At 34.4% G+C, this 21,859-nt stretch overlaps 1 protein-coding gene across 4 annotated transcripts in view; it reads left to right on the top strand.

The window, feature by feature from the left end:
* The window catches only part of CTNNA3 (catenin alpha 3), a 1,667,940-nt gene that overhangs the window by 97,886 nt on the left and 1,548,195 nt on the right, over nt 1–21,859 (top strand). The gene's annotated exons all lie outside the window — the stretch shown is intronic.

The raw sequence follows: 21,859 nt of genomic DNA, 5'->3' as shown, positions 1-21,859 counted from the left end.
ATTTTATGTATCAGCTTGCTGCAAAGAACTATTTTGAGAAGATAGGAAAACTTAAGCATTCCTGTTCAGCTTTGTAAAAGAGATTTGGTGTATTCAAATATTCTGTCCCCACAATAACTTTAATAAAATCAGGCAATCTTTGCTAATTAAAAAATGAATATACTTGCTACAGTAAACTTTGGGTCAAACACAGGGGAGTATTTTTTTTTGTTATATGATTTATAATCATTTGTATATTTAATAAGGTTTCTTCAGACAATCTATAGAAAATGTATTGCCTAAAATAATCTGAAACGAATTCCTCACTCCTCCCGACTCCCTGCTGCCTCAGACCCCCTTTTGTCCCGCCTTCTTTGCCCTGGTACCATCGTCTACCTGTTACCAGGTCAGCTTAGGCTCTTCCTTCTCTTTCCCCCTTCTCTTCCAATTAGTCTCTGTAAGTTCAACAAATTCTACCTCCGTTGTCTCTCAGATCTTTCCCTCTCTTCCATTACTAATACTGCCTCCTGAATTCAGGAGTACTGCTTTAGTCTTACTCCATACCAAAGCCAAATACAGCTTTTAAAAATGAAAATACACTCATTTTACTTCCCTGCTTAACATCCTTTGTAGTAGCTTTTAAAGGATTAGAGGGACTATTTTCCTGGATAAAGTTAAAACTTTTAAACCTAGCTGCAACAGCATTTCATGATTTGGCTTCTACCATTCTCTCCCTTCTCTTTTCCTGATTCTCTCTGCCTCTTAAACTTTCCTCCAAATAAGAACTCACAGTATTTTGAAATGTCCATGTTGCTTTGTGCCTCTGTTACCAGCTGTTCCTTTCACCTGGCTTGCCCTTTTCATTCAGCCAATTCTTACTCATGCAGCAAAGCTCAGACCAGGTCGTCTTTTCCAGAACATGTTTACTGACCTCTATATGCTAATTTAGATGCCCCTGTGTCCCCGCAGCTTCTGAGAATCTCTTTCATAGGACTTTCCACCCCATTATTGTAACATTTGTTTACTTGTTCAGTAAATCTAGATTCTTAATTCCTTCAATGTGGCAAGTACTAGGTCTTATTTGATTAGCAATGCCTTGACACATATCAGATACTTGATAAATGTTTGTTATATAAACTAAAAAAATCGAAGCATCATGTTGTTGTTTTATAATTTTATATTATAAAATTTTATAATGGTTTTTGCTTTTATGACAAATTATCTTTCATGGTCTCTGCTGAATTTTTGGTAAGGAATATGAATCCTATTCTGGTATTGTTTCTCTCAGAAAATGTTATTTGACAATGTAGTTTCCATAAACCACCTGGTAATAAATGTATAAGACATTGGTCATTCTTAGAAAGGAACAAAAATTGCAATAATTTTCAGGAAATGGTATCTGATTTTTAAAAAAAAAGTAAGTCCACATTTTGTAGCTCAATGAAAGTAAATTATTCTAATGAGAATGTCTCAGAGAAGTCTGTTTGGATTCTAGAATTATGCAGTTTATCCTTCATTATGTTCTATTATAATGTGTGAAATCATATTATCATGCAGTATATATGGCGTACACTGTATACGTTTGGTTAAAAATCACTAAGGGATTTACTCTGTTTCTTTTTGACACACTGCCATACTGAACTACTGCCACTTGAGTGTGGGAGGAAAGCAGTGAAATGGCAAATGGTTCTGGAATTTGGGGAATGGCCAATGCTTATCCTATGGATAGCAGAGATAGTGACAGAGAGCACTGTTCCCAAAAATTTGGAAGGAATTTTAGCTCAGTGATGGAGTTGAAATACCATGAAAATGAATTCAGATCCAAACAACACTATGGTACTAGCTTTGTTCCTTTTTTATTTTAAAGGGCTTTTTGTCCAGTGGCACAATATCAAGGACTAACAAAGAGCAAATAATAAGTTTAAAGTATTTGGAAAAATGAAAAAATACTGGAAGTAGAAGATATTTTTATTTGTATATTTACTGACTTATTTTTGAGAAGAATTTGGAGACTAATTTAGAATTTTTTCTAATAAAGACAGTGTAATTTATGTAGCCTTACAACAGGATTCTGTTTTATTCTGTTTTAGTTCCTTTAGTGTCTTTAGTTAGAGACTTGAAGTGATAAATAATGTGGGCATTTGATCACCTAAAGAACTTGTTTGTGGAAGATGGGACATCAGTAGTATTAGGGGAGGATGGTAAAAGGAAATGTGGCATGTGGGTTGAACTGTGGAGATCCAGCAGAAGGGGTCCTACATAAAGATTATTTATGGTCACCCATTATATTACAGCTTCCCCCTATATTTACATCTATACAATGGCAAAGTACATTAATGTAACCTCCACCCAGATCAAGGAATGGAAAGCTACCAGAACCGTACTTATCAGTAACTTACCAGTTACTACTCACTTACCTTAAAGGTAACTGTTGTCCTGGTTATTATATACAGTATTTTTAAAACTCTTTTTGAACCTTGTATATATGGAATCATACAGTGTGTTATCTCTTGAGTCTGGCTTATGTTGTTCAACATTATGTTTATGAAATCTCACCATATAATAGTGAGATGAAAATAATGAAATCATTCATTTCACTGATAAATAGATCATTATTTATCCATTCTACAGTTGATGGACATTTGAATTTTTCCAGTTTTTCACCTTAATGGTCATGGCAGCTGTGTACATATTTGTGCATTACTTTTAGTGTGTGGATATAGACATTCCTCTTAGGTTTATGTATGTAGGAATGAAATTGCTGGAATGAAATTGCTGGGTCATAAGGTATATGTTTAGCTTTAATAGATATTACCAGTTTTCCAAAGTGGATTTTCCAGTTGATACTCTCATCAGCAATGTAGAAAGATTCCAGTCACTCTACATTCTTACTAAATTGGTATTAGCAGGTGTTAATGTTTTTAATTCATATGTATGTAGTGGTATCCCTTTGTAGTTTTAATTTGTATTTCTCAGATGACTTCAGTATGTTCTAGAAATGAGTTCTTTGTTAGTTGTAGTTTTTAAAAACATCTTTTCCCTTTCATTAGATTAGGCATTTTTGATATTCAGAAGTAATTTTGACAAATTCCAGTTAACCATTTTATTCCTTTATGGTTAGAGATTTTCTGTTTTTTAAATAAAAACTGCCTGCTTCAAAATCAAAAAGAGATTATCTTATGTTATCATGTAGAAGCTTTATTGTTTTATCATTATAATCTATATGAAAATAAATTTTTAGAATGGTATAAGTTAGGGGTCATGATTCTTTTCTTTCATGTGGGAATTCAATTGATATAGTATCATATGGATTAATATGGATGTTTAATCATTCCAGTGCCTTTTATTGAAAAGAATTACTCTTTTTATTGGATTACTTTTGCACCTTTGTTGGAAATCAAGTAGCCATATCTGTGTGGTTCTACTTTGGAACTCTCTTCTGTTCCATTGGCTCATAGGTCTACCCTTATACCAATAACACATTGTGTTGATTACTGTGCCTCATAGTAAGTATTGAAATAAAAATCATTTTGGTTTGGCTATCCTAGGTCCCTTGCACTTCCATAGAAATTTTGGGATCAGCTTCTCAATTTTTACAAAAAACCCTGCTGGGATTTTGACTGGGATTAAATTGGATATATAGATAATATGTGCTGAACTGATACTTTAGTAGTAATGAGTCTTCTGATTCATTTTTAATGATTTTGTAAATAATACCTTAAGGCATTTTAATTTTAAATCTGTCTTCAAATTCAGTGAGACTTTTTCACCCTGCCATCTGTAGTGTATTTTTAAGTCTGTCTAGTGAACTTTTCACTTGTTACTATCTATTTTTAGCTATTGAATTTTCATTTGTTTTTTAAAAAAATAGTTTCCATTTCTACGGAAATAGAAATAGTTTTTATTTCTTTAATTTCTTTCCAAGTTCTAATTCTCTGCCAAAATTTTCATCTTGCCATTCTTTTTCTTGAACTCTCAATTATGGTTAATTTCTGTATCTTATATGTCCAATTATGTGGTTCTTCTGTAGGTTTGCTGCTATTGTATGTTTTTCTTTTGGCTTTTTAAGTATGTGATCTTGTTTCCTGGTACCTTGGATAACTTTTGATTGGATGCTGGGCATTGTGTATGAAAAGATATAGAATTAATTTGTAAAGGTTGATCAATTTCTAGCTAACCCTTACTCTTCTTGGATGTAGCACCTCAGAGATCCCAGCTGAAAGTATGGGATTTTTTACTAAATTTCCTCCTAGGCAGGCTCAGAACTCCAATTTTATCTTCCTAAACTCCCTAACAAGGGAAAACTTCTTTGCACAGCTTCTCATTCTCTCAGCTGCCATATTCTTTTAGCTTCTCTCTTTGTTCAATCTGTCTACTGTTTGGTTTCTCATAATCATATACAAAAAGTCAACTCCTACTAGATTTATGGTCTTAAATCTAAAAATAAAAATTAAAAACAGTAAAATATAAGGGTGAATAATTTTAAGACTTTGGGTATAGAACAGGACTTATTAAACATGAAACAAAGAAAAGACCGACAGATGTCATTATGTGAAAATGAAGAACTTTCTTATATCAAAAAAATTCTTAAAAAATTAGAAGACACATTTGGGGAAGATATTGGCATAAACACAACAAAGGATTAATAAAAATAACACATAAAGAACTTTCACAAATCAATATGAAAACAAAAGAAAAATGGGCATGAATTTCACAGAAGAATAAACACCAATAAAAATATAAAGAGATGTCTAACGTCATTTGTGATCAGGGATATGCAAATGAGATACCATTTTATGCAGTTCAGTTGGCAGAAATAAAAAAGCCTGACATGTTAGAAAGAATTTGAAGCAACAAAATTCTTCATACATTGCTTTTTGGAGTGTAAATAGGTATAACTACTTTGAAAAGTGCTTTTGGTATGTCACTTCTGTTAAATGGCAAAGGTCCATATACAGATGAATATATTTCTGGACTCATATCAGTTATATTTCTGGTGTCCTTGGTGTGTAGAAATGCAATTGACTTTTTAAAATTGGTACGTGTTGAGGTATTATCTCTTAAATGAAACATTTGGACAGTAATTTTAAAAAGAAGGAAGCATTTGAGACATGCAAACACATATAGCCTGTGGTTTGGGATCCCTTATTATGGTAACTGGTGCTTTTTTTGGCTAATGTGAGAAACACAAATTATACAAAAGTGATATGATACACTATATGGCATTTGTTGACCATTTACCAAGTTGCAAAGAACAGAGAATTGTGTAAAAGTTTTATCTATATCTATATGTGTATCTCTATATGTATACTTACTTTCTATTCATAAACATTTAGGAATATGTTATTGTCAGTACTATACTTCTAAAGATGCTCATTTTCCCTAATATGTAGAAAGATATAAATTGTGATAGATACATGGCCTATTATGGTGGCCGGGATAACTCTATTCTGAGGTGTTCATTAACATCATGAGCTGTCTTTCATAAAAAATTCTAGGGACAAATAGTAAGAAGATATTATTTAATTTTGCTGTTTGGAAAAGAAGATAGCAATGTGGGTTTAGGAAAACTTTTAAAGACTTGTCAGTCAAATTTAAAGTTGTGGAGGAAACTTTGTTGAAATATACTTTAGATGTGACTTAGTAGTAATATGAGATTCTTACAGAGGGGTTAAAGTCTCAGTTATCCAGGTTTTAGCTTTTGTCTTCAGCTAGTAAACAAACCAAAAAAAGATGAACTTATAGCTAGGAATTACAACTGAAGAAAAAGAAAAAAAACATTCTTATGTGTTTTCAGCAATGCCTTGATTAAGAAAAAAGGGGGTAGGACAAAATTAGGTAGAATATTAAATAAGCCTTGTTCAAAGTTTATTCTTATCTCAAAATATGGGCTTTATTTGAATGAGAAAGATTGTGGAACTGATGTGATTAGTCAGTATTTCACAAGGTGCCTTTAGGAGGGAGAGGAGATTACAAAGTAATATTTAAACTAATTTCTTATGCCCTTTCTCTATTCATTTGCAAACATTTATTAAGTGCCTAATATTTACCTATTTTGGTTAAATATTTGGTGTCTATATTTGATATTATTCTGGGCCCTGGGAATATAGAAATAAGATACATCCTAGGTATTCACAGTCTACTGGGAGAAGCTGACATGTAAATAGCTGTAATAATGCCTGATAAATGCCATCATAAAACTATGTCAAAAAGGCTGTGGAAATACATATGAAGGAACAATAAAACAGTGTGTTCCTAAACTTCATTTTCTCTTATTTTACTATTAAGTAGGGAAAGGTGAATCTTGGCAATATAAGTATCGATGAGTTTGGATATAATTTATAGAAAGATGTGGTCTATGCATAGCTTGTCTTAGACATTTTTCTTTTTAGAAAAATTAAATATTTATTGAAGTCTTTTTATGGGCCAGGTTCTGTTCTATGTGCTAGGCTCACAGAAGTGAACTAGACAGACAAGGTTGCCCCTCATGGAGCTGACTGATATTTTGCAAACACTAACTGCTTTATCTTAGTAATTACACATTTTTAGGCTCCTAGTGAAATACAATAAATATAGAAGTATGGGTTCCTTAATGTATAAGGTGATAATTAATTTGAGATTTCAAGAGTGTTCAGAGAAAATTAAAGTTGAACACTTTTCTATGTTTTGTATGTATATGTAGCCCAGAGAACCCAAGATGTCTGCACAGGTGGAGCATAGGATTGTATACTTTATATACTATATACTATAGTAAGAATATATCACTGCATATTATAATCAAACCCCTGTATACTTTGGTGTGAATTGTCTGGAGCTGGGAGGTGCAGCCTAACAACAATAGTCTTGGAAGTTATGCCCACCAGAGCCATGGAAACATGGGCAGTAGGTTTCATGTTCATGTATGTTAAGTAGGAGAGGACTTGCAAATTTGTTGGAATACTTCTCCATCTATTTTTAATTGTGAGCCTCCACCAAGACTACTGTGAAGCAGTTGGAGGGCTAGGAAGATTAATGAGGAGTTTTTTAATACATCAAGGACCCTCTATCTATGGCTCTCCTTCCCAAACATGGGGCTGATGGTATTTTATTCTAAAAGAAATGCTATGCTACTTAGCCTACTAATTCAGGAGCCTCCCAACTGCAGTTTGTAAAGCTTAGGCAGCAGCCGCTGACAACTTGCCCCAGTTTGCATGGCTCATGAGCATTCCTAGCAGGGTAGGCGACAAGGCTGGTAGGTAGGGACTGTCTCCCTACCTGGTGAGAAGTAAACCTTTGTACTAAAAAATGTACACATTCCTCATGTGCATAATGTATTCAGGGTATTTAAAAAGTTTATCTCTCTTTCTACATTTTCATAGTTCTTCATCGTAATGATTTGCAGGAGCCTAGATTTACTGACTTTTTTCAGCAGGAATTAGAAATGAAGATTTACTCTCATCCATACTAGTCAGAGAAAACGATTACTTCTAGAAATGATTATTCCTGGAAAATGGTGTCTTGGAAGTGTAATTAATCTTCCTATCAGTATATTTGGGTACCTGCTTAAAAATGCCACTGTAGAATTTCCAAAATGGAATCTTTAAAGCATTATCTATTGTTTCTCTGATAATTCAATACATTTTTTTTTTTGGTACAAGGAAATAAATAGTGTCCTGGGGAAACAGAGATTTTAAAAACTCACTGGTGAACATTTTGGGTCACCTGTGTTGAAAGATCCTATATTTGGAATCCCAGCTGTATTGAACTTTTATTTATAAGAGAAAATAGCAGTTCATTTCTACTTGACTGTTCTTAGTAACAGGTCAGCTTCATCCACTCTGCTCAACAGCATTGCAGTTAGGACTTAGATAAAATGTTTGGTATTTATCACCAATTACTCACAGCCTATATATGGTTTCAAATGTAGCAGCTGCTGCCTTGTTATTTCCATTTATTGCTATGTTGATGTTGTGTATATTTAACTATTATTATATCTCAAGAGTGTTTTTTGGTAAGCATAAAATTGCAAATGCAATAATCTTTTCTATCAAGTACAGTGTGCTTAGTAGATGCAGTTCGTTCCTCATTTGTAAGGGGATGATGAACTCTTGTTCTAACACATTTTAACATGCATGCATGGTGTCTTGTAGCTGGCAGAATGTTTATGGAAACACTTCCATTGAAGACTGATGAGCTAATTAGCTACGTTGCTTGTAAACTACTAATTGCTGGAAAACACTCAACATGGCATCCCGTAGTGTTCACTTGAAAAATCTTCAGCAGATTTTTTTACACTACATTTGATATTCTCAGCAAACTCTTCTGTATCACCCATCTTGAATTGTTATGTGGGCAGTTGGGAAGTGCTTACTGTGTGTGTTCAGGCATCTCAATTTCAGCCACTTGATATGCTGGACCTATGACACATAGACAGGCTGATTGGAGAAATACAATAATGTCAATTTTGAAAGTAGCAGAAATTCCATAAGCCACATACCATTTACTTTGATGTATAGTTCAAAGATAGGACCAAAGATTTAATGCATGTTAACAGAGTGCTTTGTAAGTGATGAGTCCTGGAAACAAAAATGTGACCTGAAATCTCAGCTGTTAAAGAGCCTGAAATCAAAGGTATGTATTTATTAGCCATGTCTTTGCTCTTCTTCAGGGGTGGAGAGATGGCACCTCTCTGTAGCCATTTCATAAATGAGCGCAAAGATAACAGAGTGGATGTAATACTGATAAGTGTTCTAAAGTTTATGCTCATAGAAAGTAGGTCTGAACATTATTGTTTTGTTGCATATTCTAGTGTTAAAGAGTGCATTAAGCTGTTGGCAATGAGTCCTTGACTCTTCTCATCTTTTCCTTCAGTTTCAAAGGAAAGTGGTGTTCCTTTTTACTCTTTAAATCTTTCAGATCATTACTTGGGTCCTAGCTCATCTCTTCTCTTGAGAGACTTTTATCCTATGATTATCTTTTCTTTCTCTAGTCTATTCATTCACATTCCTTTACAATGTTTTTTTTCTTCACAGATAATAGTTTGCCCCTGCTTGATGATTGGCAAATGTTCAATAAAAATTACATTTCTTTTTAGTCTACTCTCTTCTCAAACTTTTAATCCTGTTTCACTTTATCTATTCTTTGCTTTCGCCTATTTATTGTTGAATACAATTACTCTGGCACAATTTTAAATCTCTTTGACTCCTCTGCTGCATTTGGCATTTATTACTCACCTTGAAATTTTATCCCTTTCTCTCTTAGGACGTTATACACCAAATTCTCTTTCTACTTGTCTGCACCCTGTTTCTCTTTCCTCATTGACTTCTTCCTCTTGTCTCCTATGATTTTCTTAAGCCTTAATCTTAATCCTCTCTTCTTTCCTTTCCTTGGGGAGACTTTACATTCTCAGGATTTTATAAATGCTTTGTTGGATCCTTTGAATTCCCTCATGAAGCTCCACCACCAAACTCATCTCAAAGGGATGAGTGCTTTTCATTTTTCTCCATTAACACAAGTAATCACATTCAACTCATACCCACAAATTGTGGTCATTTTTGGGAATGTTTGATGCTCAGTATGCTTGTTGAAACTCTACTCCTTTGACCCCAGTGAGAAGTGATATATACTGTGGTAAACACCACTGCTCTAACCACCTGCTACGTAGTTCCACTTGGCTATTTTGCTGTTACCTTACACTTATCATGTATAAACTGAACTCATTATTTTCTTTCAGAAGCCCTTTACAAACTTTTATATCTCTAGCAGCATCTGAAAAAACTCTCAGCACATTTATTATAGTTGATTATTTTCTTCTTTCTAAAATACTCTATTCTCTTAAATAATGGAACACTGTATAGTCCTGATTTTCCCTCTTTATCTTTTGGTTAATCTTTTTCTAAATGGTCATCCAATATTGGACTCCTCAGAGCCTGATCATTACACAGGATGCATGGAAAGCAATGTGGGAATAGACTTGGAGGTCCTTGAATAGCAAGATAAGGATGCTAGGGTACCAAAGGAAATTTTGGTGTCAAGACAGTGACAGGACTGGGTCTGTGCTACAGGAAGATTTATCTGGCATTAATGCATAGAAGATAGGTTACATCTCCACAGTGCCTTTCTAAAATTAATGACGACAACAATTATAATAATATTAGTTAGCATTTATGTGTCTGACTGAGATAATGTATATAAAGTGTTGATCACAGTAGTGGACACAGACATTAATCCTCATAGCCCTGTGATATAGCTGTTATTCTCTCTGTTGTACAGCTGCAGAGACTTAAGTCTAGAAAGAAACACTGGGTCACCTAGGGTCATTGAGTTGGTTGGCAGAGTTGAGATTGTCTTTCATGATGCTATACTAAAGAAATATTTATTGACTGGTAACTGTACATGCATATTTCTCTTTGTTTTTTCTCTCGTTTAATATGTTAGTCTTATTTCTCTGAATATCTTTGGAATTGCTTGTGAATAATGTTGTACTACAGTCTCAAACTATGCTCTTTGTAAAACTAGTGTTCCTGGTAATGTTAAGAGCTTTTCTGTGAGAAAAAGCAGTTAAATAAATTTATAGAACTTTGGGTTAAAGTTTTAAGCAGGGTTTTTTTTTTTTGTTTTTTTACCAGAGGATTTCTCATTTGATGATTTTAAGTTGTATTGCATATCTCCAAGAGGAGAATAGGTTATAGTCTATATAGCTAGCTAGGTCAGGTTCCCTAGAAGCAGAGCCTGAGATAGGGGTTCTGGTGCAGGTGATTTACTGAAGGAGTCCTCTCAAGTGAGGGGATGAAGGAAGCAGCAAGAGGCAGGGAAGAAGCTGGAATTGTACGGTAGAGCTGTATTGTACAGTATGGCACATACTAGCCACAGTGGCTACTGACCACTTGAAATGTGGGCAGTAGAACTGAATTTTCAATGTTATTTAATTATAGTTTAAAATTTAAAAATTGACATTCTATTTAGTTATTAGAAAACTTTAAAATACAGGTATGTGAATCTACTTTTTCAAATTCAAATTTTATGAAATTTAAATGTAGAGCAAATATTTCTGATGAAAATTTAGCATCTGAACTGAGATGTTTTTATTACAGTAAAATATGTGATGGATTTCAAATACTTACAATGAAAAAATATAAAATATCTCAACTTTTATATTGCATGTTGAAATATATTTTGAATATATTGGTAAAACAAAATATTTAAAAACTCAACCTATTCTGTTTACATTTTTAATGTTTAATATTTATTATTTACTTTTAAATATGTTTTTTAATATTAATACTTCTAAAAATGTGGCTACTAAAATATTTAAAATTGTACATGTGGCTCACATTAGTTTCTTTTGGACAGTGCTGAGCTGAAGTGTCTTTGATCCCAAAGAGCGTTTTGGAGAATGAATGGCATTGGAGTTGGCTCCTTTGAGGCAAGGGAGCCAACCTTTGATGTCCCCAGGTCAGTTAGTCCTTGGCTAGTGGCCACTTTTATTTCACTCTACCCCGCTTAAGGCATAACTTCCAGGTATAATGCAATTTTGATTCTTTCATAAACCTGACCACTGGTCTGCTATGAGGTATATTGGACTTGACTGAAGACATAATGTAGTTGAAAAGTCTTAAAGGATGGGTCACCAAACTCCAGTGATTTTTTTCCTGTTTTTTTTTTTTTACTTGGGCATCTGTCTGTCTTGGGCAGTTAAGTGTGAAACTCATTACAAAGAAATGGCAACATTTTGCATACCTGTATTAATGCTTGTTTCCGAGTTACTTAAATGTTAGCCAACTATCAGTAATTTTGATTTCTCTCAAAAGAGCCTTTTGACTTATGTGTCCCCAGGAGGATATTATGATTAAAGACATGCTACTCTCTTACGCCTTTTTGATCAGTGTGATTATCATTAAGTTAAATTAGGAGTTGATGTACAGACAGTGATAAAAACAGCAAAAAATAATTATCAGAGCCAGAGATAAAATTCCTTTGTTTCTTATTCCAGTTTGTAAGCATGCAATCTGGACAGAAAAGGGAGGAAGTTTAAGCCTTGCCTGGAACTGGGTAGTTGGTAAGGCTTGGGGCACATGAAGAAGACAGCAGTCCATAATTTTTGTCTTCTCTTTTAATCCCCTTGAAGTTAGGCTGTGATGTGGAGAACAGATGCATACTCCCTGTATTACATAAAGTGATAGGATTGGCTAGATAGTCCCTGAAACATCTCAGAACTCATTAAAAATCATTTCAGAAAAATTTGTTAAAAACTCTAAAGAAGAATAAAATGTTGGCATGTGAAAAAAAGAATTTTTTTTTTGCTGGTTACTTACAATATTAGCCAAACTAAATAAAGATTGTATTCTGTATCAAGTACTTAGAATTTCATTGAAAAATAGATTTCTTATCTGTGGCTTCAAAGAGCTAAAGTGATGGAGTTTAGTTTTAGGAAATTAAATGAGAATAATTACAGGAGATGAAGTTCAAGATGTTACAGGACCTTTAAATATGACAGTGTGAAGAGAGCACATAATCATGGTGGAATGGTCAAAATGAGGAGGCTTAATTAATAATTGTTTCTGGAGAAGTTGAATTTTTTCTGGGTCTATAAAAATTTTAGAGAAAAATATGCACATCATAGAAACTCAAATAAAGCAGACGAGCTTATGATGAGAAACAACAATTTCCTGTCTTGCTTCTTGCTACCTTCAGTTCCACACCCTATAGAAAATATCCTGTACCTTCAGTCCCTTGCCCGGAAGGAAGCTGTTTTGACTTCAGATATGCTGGTTACTCCATAACTTTAAGTGATATGCTTATAACTCTTTTTCTTTACTTATCAGCTTAAGACATCCATTTGTTCCCTTTTATAAAAGATGAAAGATTTGTTCATCTATACTACCTGTTTATCACCACCCTTTCTTCCTTCAATATTTGATAGTTTAATGTTACTTTTAGTTTTGTTATTATCCCAGTGTTTCATGTTCTGTTACCTTTAGTCAGTATCTGGACTGTCCTATGTGTATGATAAGAATAACAGCACTCATTATGTCTTTCTGTCTTTATTTCCACATTCCACCTTTCACTTTCTACCCTATGTCATTTCTAATTTTACTCTTGCATTGTCAAGGTTAACATTGTACTTCTGATATTCAACCATAATGGAGTCATCTGCATTTGTTTATTAGTTGAAGAGTAGAAGTTGAAAAACAATTACAACATCGACGGTTATTGTGACTCTGTATATTTATTCACTGCATGATAAAGCAGTATGCTAAACTTGTCTCCTTTTCCAAGGGTCCAATATCACAACTCCTTGGCAACTGAAGGGGTATGATTCCAGTATCAAGGTCAAATGGACTTTCTTTTGCAATTCTTAAAATTATGGTACCATTTGGTTTACTTTCTATTTGAGCGACGTGTTTTGTTCGATGTATATATGAAGTCCCTCAACTAGCAAGTCCATCATGTCCATCCAGGATGGCACCTGGAACACTCTTGTTTCATCAGGTCTTTTCCCAGACCTCAGATGGAAATAGAAAAATACAAAAAAGGAATAAAACTGTAACAAAATTGTTAAGCGGAGTCAACAGCAGAGCCTCTGGCAGATGGAAAGCTGATGGAAGGGTGTTGACAGATGAAAACAAGATAAGAAAGCTACAATCTAGAATATGCCATGAAGAGTGTGCAGAGGGATTTCATATATATATGAATGAAACATGGTTTAAATAGGAAGTAGACCAAATGGTAACGTAATTTTGAGTAATGGAAAAGGGAATCCAGTTGACTTTGATCACGGAATCATTCCCCTTTGATTGCCAAGGGGTTGTGACATTGGACCCTTGGAAAAGGAGACACAATTTTAGCATACTACTTTTGCTGACATACAGAGAAGTTTTTATATGTATTGTTTTCTGTGGAGATTCTGAATCTCTTTACCACATTCTAAAGTTTAATTTATCTCTTTCAAACCTAAGAGTTGTTTCACAGACTCTTCCATTTTTTTCCCCCCACAGAGACATGTCTTCTGAAATGCTGTCTTCCTTTCGATGGCCCATTGAATTATCATCTCCAGGCATCTCTAGGTTACGCACACCATGTCCTTTATCTCACATATTTTTCTTTCTGGCATTCTCCCTTTTTTCTTTCTCCCATTCTTTCTTGCCATAAAACAGCTGTGAAGCTCTCTTCCTGTATGTCAGAACAAGGAGGGCTTTACGCTGGAGTTCAATAACACTGATGCTTTCTCCCCAGATGATTTCCTCAATTTCTTTGGATAAAAAACCCCATTTTTATGACTTGGCTGAGCTGCCTGCTACTTTGCAAACATTAATAGAGAAACGGGCAGAGGTCACAGTATTTCATACATAGGAATTTAATGAATCAGCCTGGTTTTCAGACTATTTCTGCTCATTTCTGCCCTGTATCATTCCTTCAGGCAAGAGCCCCTTTGATCAAAGGGATAAAAAAAAATCCCTTTTTGATCTACAGTGCCTTTCTTTAGACATGTTAATACTTCTATTTTCTAGTCAAGGTTAGCCACTGTCTGCAGCCTGGGATCCATTCTGTTCCTTAAGATGACTGATCATTTGACCCTATCAGTAGAGCTCATCACTATCATATTCTTGGTGAGAAGAAAATTCCTGGAACTCCATCATCCTCTGCAGACTCCTCATGGCATTTTCTAGACTGCAGCTTGCTTTTCTTGTTTTCATCTATCAACACGCTTCCATCAGCTTTCTGTCTTCCAGAAGGCTGTTAACTACTGTTGACTCCCCTTAACAGTTTTGTTATGGTTTTCCTCCTTTTTCATAGTTTTCTATTTCCATCTCAGTTGGAAAAGAGGTCTGGGGAAACGACCTGATTAAGAGTGCTCCAGGTGCCATCTTAGATGGACCCAGTGGACTTTCCAGTTGAGGGAGTGGTCTGAGCAAAGATAAGTCAATAGGGTTAACAGGAATATGGTAAATAGTTTACCTAGAACAGAGAATGAATTAACTGAAAATAAATTTAGGAGTTGCTGATTCAGACCTGAACCTGCTTTGAACAAAAGATTATGTTTGATATTTCAGGGATCAGGGAACAATTAAATTCTTAAGCAGTTGAGAGTTTTTATGAATATGGTTTAGTAGGCTAGGTTTAATTATTAAAGAAGATATGAAACTACTGAAGGTCATTTTCTGGGAAGGTTTCTATAAAAAATAAGCAGTTCTTTTATATTTCTGGTTTAATTTCAAGCATTGAGCTTGAGAGTCATTGGCTTAAGTAAATAGATGAATGAAGTATCTGGGAATTTATTTAACTGGCTTATATAGTAACACAACAAATAATGAGAGAGGTAATATTGTGTAGTGGTTAAGATCTTCCCTTACCTTCTCTGCTATAACTGTTGTAGTAAATCTAAAGTTTTTAGTTCCATGAATGACACATGGTAAGCTCTCAATAATTAGTAATTTTTATAATAGTGCTGCCTTATATTCATAGAATTGCATGTTTTTCAAAACTCTCTGGCAAGAATCAATGGCATGATCTTAATAACAATCTCTGAGGAATTAGGGTAGATATTAATATCCTGATTTTATGAGTGATAGAGGAGAAAGAGAATTGAGAGAGTGAGAGAAATATGTTTAAATATCACAAAATTCTATAATTTAAATGTTTTAAGCAGTATAACAATTTTGATAGATGCTGGGGTTTGGTTCACCTGACTTATTCCTCCTCCTTTCTACTGTGCCCTCCATACTGAAGAGGTTAGAAAAATAAAAACTACATTTCCCAGGTTCTCTTGCAGTTGGGAATGTGGCCTAGGTTGTGTCAAAAAGATGCATACCTCAGGAAGGGTGTGCACTGCCTCCCTTCACGGGAGCTGGTGGGGCACTGAGTACCCAAGGGTGGGCCTGAGCCCCGAGGTGAAATGCACAGCTCCCCTGAGCGGCTCAGACTCAGCACACTGATGCTGTGCTCTTCAGAGAACCAAAGGCAACTAGACAGTTACTAAGGAGAAGAAATATGAATTTCCCAGATCCTACCCTGTTCCTGGACATCAGTGACATCAAATGCTGGGGTCTCCTGCCATTCCTGCTGGGTTTTACTTTCCCTGTTCTGGTAAAAAGAGGACCAAGAAAAGTTTTAAACTTTAATCCTATACAACTTGGTGACCTGAATGCTATTTGCTGGTGAATTCATTTGACATCAGTACTGGGGCTTCTGATTGCCAAGGCAGATCCTGTTTTTCTTTCTATAGGACCGTCCTTTCCCCATTTCAGCTTCTAACCACTGTCCCTCTAAAATTGTAGGATTTAAGAGTCAAAAAGAAACCAAACTGGTTTTTTAAAAAAAAACTATGCATACCTGTGAGACTTGGAGGGATGAAGTAAGCCATGTAAGAGTGGGCACACACAGAGAAATAGGATCTTCTTGCAGTCCTAGTGGCAGATACATTTTGTTTTTTTAGGGTACTCCTGGCAGAGGCCTGGTTCCTAGTATCACATGTATTGAGTGATGGGTGGTGACATTAGTGGGATTTCCACTAAAATAGAACTGTGGTAGTATTGAAAGCTTTTCTTGGCTGATGTTCTTCCTATCTGAGTAACATTCAAACCTGGCTTTTCTGGGCCTTGTGGAGATTCTCTAAAGAACCTAATAACTGGCCCAAATTCTTCCCATTTAAATTAGCTAGAGTGGATTCTTTTGTTGCAGCTGTGATTCCTGTGAGATACATGTGCCAGGACCAGATTTGTCTCTTAGCCACATTCTCACATTCATCAAGATTGTGAAACTTAAGATGTAAAATTAGAACTGATTTTTAATTTCAAGTGAAAAATAAAGTTGTGCAGAACAAAATGCACACATGCAACCAGTATGCTTTCTCATTATAGACAGAACAATAATGGGAACATAAATAATATCCAGAAGATTGTTTAGTAAGCATGGAAATAAAGCAAAGGATAAGTTGAATATTTAATAGTATTAAGTTAAAGTTCATTGGTTAATCTATAATTTCTATTGAGATAATCTTACCAATGGGGTTAGAATATTTAAAGTTTGTTATACAAAGCCTTAACACTTTTGGAAAGTGTTTGGATGGACAGCACCAACTTTTGTGATTTTATTTTTCCCATGGTTAACACAATCCCTTTTTGATCTACAGTGCCTTTCTTTAGCTATGTTAATACCTCTATTTTCTAGTCAAGGTTAGCCACTGTCTGCAGCCTGGGATCCATTCTGTTTCTTAAGATGACTGATCATTTGACCCTATCAATATAGCTCATCACTTGGATGTAAGAAGAAAATCTTTCTCTTTTGGGTATATCTCTTCTCCAGTCCTTTGTGTATATGAAACTACAGAGTTTAATTACCAGAAAGTAATTTTTTGTCCCATATTTCAAATGCTGTTTCTCGAATAGTGCTAACAAGTACAAAGTAGGTCTGTTAACACCCAAACTATTATTTCTCTGACATCAATGTTAGGCGCTTTGGGCAAAGATTCTCCAAGTTAGTTAATAGTAATATTTTAAGAGGATTGTAAAATGTTCAGGTTTAACTGGTCACCCAAGGTGTTCCTCTGGAATCAGAGCTTACCAACTCATTTCTAACAAAATAAGTATGAAGAGGGCCTGGATTGACTACAAAGTATTAGTGATATTATACCAGTGAGCATTTATAAACCTAGGTAAAATGAATTAAATTTTCCACATAATAAAATATTATGAAATATGAACCTAAGGGGGTTAGTTACAAAGGAGCTAGTGTGTCTGAGTGCCTGAGAGGTCATTATGGAGAGAAAAGAATTACTGAAGTTAGTTGAAGGGCTTGTTTTTTATAGCAAAACCCTTTATCACACATGCACACACCCACGTACTCACCCCATATAAAATCATACTCAAATTCTAGCTGTGGTTATATAGTTATATCTAGGTTATATGGTTATAAGCTAGGAGGTATACTAGTGTCCCCATATCAGTGAAAATTTAGTGTCACAGAATAAGAGAAGTTTCTGGCAGTCAAAGGGAATGAGTGCTAAAGAAAATGGGGTTAAAAAGGACCAGAGAAAGAAAATTTTAATGAAGTCTCCACTTAAAAATGGTATTGCATGAAAATTGCAACCATTATTCTAAATTGGCTCAGATTTGGTCAGTCCTGGTCTAATTAACAACAACTAGAAAAAAACTATGAGAAACTGTGAAACTAAGAGTGATTGTGCTTAAATATGCATGGACTATAACATTAAATGAATTTTTGAATTGCTAGATTGTATTCTTGAATGTTTATTCTTAGCCTATTATATGCATTAGCACATTATACAAGATATTTACATCGTTTTTTTTTTCTTTTTGATGGTAGAGGCAGTCAGTGAGATTTACTATTTACCTTCCTTATCAAATATTCATAACCTATAGTGATAATCTGAAGGCAAGAATTAGTTTTTTTCACCTGCTTGCTTCACCTTTCCCCCAGATTGCAAAAGTTTTTATTGATCCTTTTTTTTTTCTCAGTGTTTTTTACTTTTTTTCCCTTAGCCTGTGGCATTTACCTATTGGTTTCAACCATTTCTGGAAGTAGTCATTTGCAGTTGAGAGTCACTATTAATAGTCTACTGGGTGTGGACATTTGAACCCGTAAAATTGTGTGTCTGGTAACAAGTTCATGATGGACTGAGATGGGAAAGTTTGCTGAAGCTCCACAGTTAAGAAATTGTTCTGGAAGTTTCATGGGAATAGCTTTGATTTTGATGTGATGAATCTTCACATAAAAAGATATAAAATATTAATACAGCAGAGAGAACATTTTTGCCTTTTAAGAACTCCACATTTATCTAGTACTTTCCTCCAGGGGCTAAAGGCTTTCACGTGTTTTTCTTACTGTGTTCCTATAATCTTTATGTTTGCATAATAAGAAGATTGATACTGAAAAATTATGTGACTTGCTCAGGATTTCATAGAAAGTTGGTGAACAAGCTAGGTGAACTGGCTGTTGACCCTGCAGCACAATTCTTCACTTGTATGCTTTGGAGTGAGAAGAAAATTCATAACTCCTGTTAGTATTACCCTAGGAACATCATTTGGAGTGTGCTGAACTTTTTTTCAGGGAACCATTTAATTGAAGCTTATGGAAAATTCCTGAGATGCTAAAATTAGCAGGTGTATAAACACTGCAGGCAAAAGAAGCTGGGTCAAATGATAAACTTTTATGGGATAAACCAGACTTTATGCTTTCTGAGATTTTTAGGCTAGGTTCAGACAGTTTAAGACATGAAAGCCAACTAAAGATTTTACTTAAAAAAATTGACTTTTTAAAGCCACGTTCATGTACATCAAAAAAAAGACACTTGTTAGTTGTATGAATTTTGTTGTTTTGTGCAGAGTTCTTGAGTTTTTTTAAAAAAGATTATGAATATATATTGTATTTTCTGTAAAGGGCCAGATAGTATTTTAGGCTTTGAGGGCCATATGCTGTATGTTGCAACTACTCAACTCTGTTGTTGAAGTGGAAAAGCAGCAATAGATATACATGCACAATTAATGAAAAGTATAGCTATGTTTTTATAAAAGTTTACTTATGTATACTGAAATTTGAATTTCATATTCATATGTCATAAAATATTATTCTTTTGAATTTTTCCCCAACCATTTAAAAACATAAATGCAGTTCTTAGCTTGTGGGTGGTACATAAACAGGGCAACCTGAATTTGGCCTGTTTTCCAAAGTTTGCTGATTTTGTCTTAGATAAAAGAACTGAGAATCCAAAAATATTTCTCCTGTCAACTTGTTAAGAATCATATGTTTCTCAGACTAAATTGGAAAGACAACTAAATCTGTTAATTTTTGAGCAAAAGAAAACTAATTTTTATAGATTAAATTTTGTGTTTTAGTTACATAGTGGGCTCTATAGGGTTTCCAGGAATTTCAGAAGGAGGTGCATTCTGATCAGGGTTTTGCTGTGATGTAAATGAGAGTTTTCAGCATTCTCTCTCCCAACGTTTTTAATAATATTCCCCTCATAGAGGGAAGTTTGATACTGTACAAATACTATTTTTCTGCACTTGTTTATAGTAACTATTCATCATACATAATTTGGTGACATTTCCAATATGTATACATATACATTCATTCTCTTTTATCTCCTGTATAGGTAAGTTTTTAGTCCCTTGCTTTTGACTACTAAAAAAATGTGCCTATCTTTAAACAATCAAATAATAGCCTCTACAAAAGATATTTTTACTAACCCCTTTAAAGCTCTTACTAAATCCTTTGTGTATTTTAAACTAAGCTTTAATAATTTAGATTATATTTTTGATAGAAAATCTTTTTATGTATTTATTGGCCTTTTGGCCATTTATAGTTCTTCCTTTGTGAAATTTCTATTTGGACCCTTATCCCATTTAAAAAATTGCACTGTCATTTTAAAATTGAATGTAAGATTTTTTTAATAGATTCTGGGTATAAGTCTTTTATTGGTTATATGATTTACAAATATTTTCTCCTGTGTTTTTTCATTTTTTGATGCTGTCTTTTGAAGTCCAAAAGTTAAAAAAAAATGCTTTATTGAGGTATTATTGACATACAAAAACTGCAATATTTAATATATACAACCTGATGTGTTTGGTTTTAAGTGTACACCCTTGAAACCATCATCACAGTCATTGCCATAAACTTATTCATTTCATCTAAAGGTTTCCTTCTTCCTCCTCTTTTTTGATTTATGTTTTTGTTTTTCTTTTGTGGTAAGAGCATTTAACATAAGATATACTCCTCTGTGATATTTTAAGTGTACAATACAATATTGTTAATCATAGGCTTATATTGTATAGTGGATATCCAGAACTTTTCTATCTTACGTAAATGGAACTTTGTACCCTGTCACCAAAATATCCCAATTATTCCCTCCCTGAAGCCCTGGCAACTGCCATTCTACAGTCTGCTTCTTTGAGTGGGACTACATTAGATTCCACATATATGTGAGATCATGCAGTATTTGTCTTTCTTTGCCTAGCTTTTTCCATTTAGCATGATTCTGTCTGTCCATGTTGTTGCAAATGGCAGGATTTCCTTCTTTTTTAAGACTGAATAATCCATTGTATGTATATGCCATACTTGCTTTATCTGCTTATCAGTGAACATTTGGGTTGTTTCATGCCCTGGCTGTTGTGAATAATGCTGCAGTGACCATGGGAGTAAAGGTATCCCTTAGAGATCCATATTTCAATTCCTTTGGCTATCTACCCAGAAGTGGGATTGTTGGATCAAATGATAATTATATTTATAATTTTGAGGAATTTCTATATTGTTTTCCATAGTGGTTGTACCAATTTACATTTCTATCAATAGTGTACAAGGGTTCCCATTTCTCTACATCCTCACCAACACTTGTGCTTAGTTCATTTTGATATTTGCAATCCCAACATGTGTGAGGTGCTATCTCAGTGAAATTTTGATTTGCATTTCCCTGATGATTAGAGATGTTGAATACCTTTTCATGTACTTGTCTAGCCATTTGTATATGTTCTTTGGAGAAATGTCTATTAGTTCCTTTGCCCATAGTTTAATTGGGTTGTTTTCTTGTTTGTTTTGGCTGTAGAGTTGCAGGTGTGCCTTTCTATTTTTGATATTAACCCCTTATCAGATATATGGTCTGCTAATATTTTCTCCCATTCTACAGGTTGCCTTTCATTTTGTTTCCATGTTTCCCTTGTGGTGCAGAAGCTTTTTAGTTTGATGAAGTCCCAGTTGTTTACTTTTGCTTTTGTTGCCTGTGCTTTTGGTGTCGCATCCAAGAAGTCATTGCTGAGTCCAGTGTCTAGAAGCTTTCCCCCTAAATTTTCCTTTAAGAATTTTATTGCTTCATGTTTTACATTTATATCTTTAATGCATCATAAGTTAGTTTTTGTATATGGTTTGAGGAAAAGGTATATGTATATAT

The sequence above is a fragment of the Manis pentadactyla genome, chromosome 8 (assembly GCF_030020395.1).
Source record: "Manis pentadactyla isolate mManPen7 chromosome 8, mManPen7.hap1, whole genome shotgun sequence".
Classification (NCBI taxonomy): Eukaryota; Metazoa; Chordata; class Mammalia; order Pholidota; family Manidae; genus Manis; species Manis pentadactyla.
Note: the sequence above shows the minus strand (reverse complement) of the source record. Positions and strands in the feature narration are given on the sequence as shown.